Below are 5,000 nucleotides of genomic sequence, written 5' to 3'. Positions count from 1 at the left end.
GACGGCTAACTACATCTACAGGCATGTTGACTCTTCTACATGACGGCTAACTACATCTACAGGCATGTTGACTCTTCTACATGACAGCTACATCTACAGGCATGTTGACTCTTCTACATGACGGCTAACTACATCTACAGGCATGTTGACTCTTCTACATGACAGCTACATCTACAGGCATGTTGACTCTTCTACATGACGGCTAACTACATCTACAGGCATGTTGACTCTTCTACATCACAGCTACATCTACAGGCATGTTGACTCTTCTACATGACGGCTAACTACATCTACAGGCATGCTGACTCTTCTACATGACAGCTAACTACATCTACAGGCATGCTGACTCTTCTACATGACAGCTAACTACATCTACAGGCATGCTGACTTTTCTACATGACGGCTAACTACATCTACAGGCATGTTGACTCTTCTACATGACGGCTAACTACATCTACAGGCATGTTGACTCTTCTACATGACAGCTACATCTACAGGCATGTTGACTCTTCTACATGACGGCTAACTACATCTACAGGCATGTTGACTCTTCTACATCACAGCTACATCTACAGGCATGTTGACTCTTCTACATGACGGCTAACTACATCTACAGGCATGCTGACTCTTCTACATGACAGCTAACTACATCTACAGGCATGCTGACTCTTCTACATGACAGCTAACTACATCTACATGCATGCTGACTTTTCTACATGACGGCTAACTACATCTACAGGCATGTTGACTCTTCTACATGACGGCTAACTACATCTACAGGCATGTTGACTCTTCTACATGACAGCTACATCTACAGGCATGTTGACTCTTCTACATGACGGCTAACTACATCTACAGGCATGTTGACTCTTCTACATGACAGCTACATCTACAGGCATGTTGACTCTTCTACATGACGGCTAACTACATCTACAGGCATGTTGACTCTTCTACATCACAGCTACAATCTACAGGCATGTTGACTCTTCTACATGACGGCTAACTACATCTACAGGCATGCTGACTCTTCTACATGACAGCTAACTACATCTACAGGCATGCTGACTCTTCTACATGACAGCTAACTACATCTACAGGCATGCTGACTTTTCTACATGACGGCTAACTACATCTACAGGCATGTTGACTCTTCTACATGACGGCTAACTACATCTACAGGCATGCTGACTCTTCTACATGACAGCTACATCTACAGGCATGCTGACTCTTCTACATGACGGCTAACTACATCTACAGGCATGCTGACTCTTCTACATGACAGCTAACTACATCTACAGGCATGCTGACTCTTCTACATGACAGCTACATCTACAGGCATGTTGACTCTTCTACATGACAGCTACATCTACAGGCATGTTGACTCTTCTGCATGACGGCTAACTACATCTACAGGCATGCTGACTCTTCTACATGACAGCTACATCTACAGGCATGTTGACTCTTCTGCATGACGGCTAACTACATCTACAGGCATGCTGACTCTTCTGCATGACGGCTAACTACATCTACAGGCATGCTGACTCTTCTACATGACAGCTACATCTACAGGCATGCTGACTCTTCTACATGACGGCTAACTACATCTACAGGCATGTTGACTCTTCTACATGACGGCTAACTACATCTACAGGCATGTTGACTCTTCTGCATGACGGCTAACTACATCTACAGGCATGTTGACTCTTCTGCATGACAGCTACATCTACAGGCATGTTGACTCTTCTACATGACGGCTAACTACATCTACAGGCATGTTGACTCTTCTACATGACAGCTACATCTACAGGCATGCTGACTCTTCTACATGACAGCTACATCTACAGGCATGTTGACTCTTCTGCATGACGGCTAACTACATCTACAGGCATGTTGACTCTTCTACATGACAGCTACATCTACAGGCATGCTGACTCTTCTACATGACGGCTAACTACATCTACAGGCATGTTGACTCTTCTACATGACAGCTACATCTACAGGCATGTTGACTCTTCTGCATGACGGCTAACTACATCTACAGGCATGCTGACTCTTCTACATGACAGCTACATCTACAGGCATGCTGACTCTTCTACATGACAGCTACATCTACAGGCATGTTGACTCTTCTGCATGACGGCTAACTACATCTACAGGCATGTTGACTCTTCTACATGACAGCTACATCTACAGGCATGTTGACTCTTCTACATGATGGCTAACTACATCTACAGGCATGTTGACTCTTCTACATGACAGCTACATCTACAGGCATGTTGACTCTTCTACATGACGGCTAACTACATCTACAGGCATGTTGACTCTTCTACATCACAGCTACATCTACAGGCATGTTGACTCTTCTACATGACGGCTAACTACATCTACAGGCATGCTGACTCTTCTACATGACAGCTAACTACATCTACAGGCATGCTGACTCTTCTACATGACAGCTAACTACATCTACATGCATGCTGACTTTTCTACATGACGGCTAACTACATCTACAGGCATGTTGACTCTTCTACATGACGGCTAACTACATCTACAGGCATGTTGACTCTTCTACATGACAGCTACATCTACAGGCATGTTGACTCTTCTACATGACGGCTAACTACATCTACAGGCATGTTGACTCTTCTACATGAACAGCTACTACATCTACAGGCATGTTGACTCTTCTACATGACAGGCTAACTACATCTACAGGCATGTTGACTCTTCTACATCACAGCTACATCTACAGGCATGTTGACTCTTCTACATGACGGCTAACTACATCTACAGGCATGCTGACTCTTCTACATGACAGCTAACTACATCTACAGGCATGCTGACTCTTCTACATGACAGCTAACTACATCTACAGGCATGCTGACTTTTCTACATGACGGCTAACTACATCTACAGGCATGTTGACTCTTCTACATGACGGCTAACTACATCTACAGGCATGTTGACTCTTCTACATGACAGCTACATCTACAGGCATGTTGACTCTTCTACATGACGGCTAACTACATCTACAGGCATGTTGACTCTTCTACATCACAGCTACATCTACAGGCATGTTGACTCTTCTACATGACGGCTAACTACATCTACAGGCATGCTGACTCTTCTACATGACAGCTAACTACATCTACAGGCATGCTGACTCTTCTACATGACAGCTAACTACATCTACAGGCATGCTGACTCTTCTACATGACAGCTACATCTACAGGCATGTTGACTCTTCTACATGACGGCTAACTACATCTACAGGCATGTTGACTCTTCTACATGACAGCTACATCTACAGGCATGTTGACTCTTCTACATGACGGCTAACTACATCTACAGGCATGTTGACTCTTCTACATGACAGCTACATCTACAGGCATGTTGACTCTTCTACATGACGGCTAACTACATCTACAGGCATGTTGACTCTTCTACATCACAGCTACATCTACAGGCATGTTGACTCTTCTACATGACGGCTAACTACATCTACAGGCATGCTGACTCTTCTACATGACAGCTAACTACATCTACAGGCATGCTGACTCTTCTACATGACAGCTAACTACATCTACAGGCATGCTGACTTTTCTACATGACGGCTAACTACATCTACAGGCATGTTGACTCTTCTACATGACGGCTAACTACATCTACAGGCATGCTGACTCTTCTACATGACAGCTACATCTACAGGCATGCTGACTCTTCTACATGACGGCTAACTACATCTACAGGCATGCTGACTCTTCTACATGACAGCTAACTACATCTACAGGCATGCTGACTCTTCTACATGACAGCTACATCTACAGGCATGTTGACTCTTCTACATGACAGCTACATCTACAGGCATGTTGACTCTTCTGCATGACGGCTAACTACATCTACAGGCATGCTGACTCTTCTACATGACAGCTACATCTACAGGCATGTTGACTCTTCTGCATGACGGCTAACTACATCTACAGGCATGCTGACTCTTCTGCATGACGGCTAACTACATCTACAGGCATGCTGACTCTTCTACATGACAGCTACATCTACAGGCATGCTGACTCTTCTACATGACGGCTAACTACATCTACAGGCATGTTGACTCTTCTACATGACGGCTAACTACATCTACAGGCATGTTGACTCTTCTGCATGACGGCTAACTACATCTACAGGCATGTTGACTCTTCTGCATGACAGCTACATCTACAGGCATGTTGACTCTTCTACATGACGGCTAACTACATCTACAGGCATGTTGACTCTTCTACATGACAGCTACATCTACAGGCATGCTGACTCTTCTACATGACAGCTACATCTACAGGCATGTTGACTCTTCTGCATGACGGCTAACTACATCTACAGGCATGTTGACTCTTCTACATGACAGCTACATCTACAGGCATGTTGACTCTTCTACATGACGGCTAACTACATCTACAGGCATGTTGACTCTTCTACATCACAGCTACATCTACAGGCATGTTGACTCTTCTACATGACGGCTAACTACATCTACAGGCATGCTGACTCTTCTACATGACAGCTAACTACATCTACAGGCATGCTGACTCTTCTACATGACAGCTAACTACATCTACAGGCATGCTGACTTTTCTACATGACGGCTAACTACATCTACAGGCATGTTGACTCTTCTACATGACGGCTAACTACATCTACAGGCATGTTGACTCTTCTACATGACGGCTAACTACATCTACAGGCATGCTGACTCTTCTACATGACAGCTAACTACATCTACAGGCATGCTGACTCTTCTACATGACAGCTAACTACATCTACAGGCATGCTGACTTTTCTACATGACAGCTACATCTACAGGCATGTTGACTCTTCTACATGACAGCTACATCTACAGGCATGCTGACTCTTCTACATGACGGCTAACTACATCTACAGGCATGCTGACTCTTCTACATGACAGCTAACTACATCTACAGGCATGCTGACTCTTCTACATGACA

This window comes from Tachysurus fulvidraco, chromosome 26, assembly GCF_022655615.1.
Source record: "Tachysurus fulvidraco isolate hzauxx_2018 chromosome 26, HZAU_PFXX_2.0, whole genome shotgun sequence".
Taxonomy (NCBI): domain Eukaryota; kingdom Metazoa; phylum Chordata; class Actinopteri; order Siluriformes; family Bagridae; genus Tachysurus; species Tachysurus fulvidraco.
Note: the sequence above shows the minus strand (reverse complement) of the source record.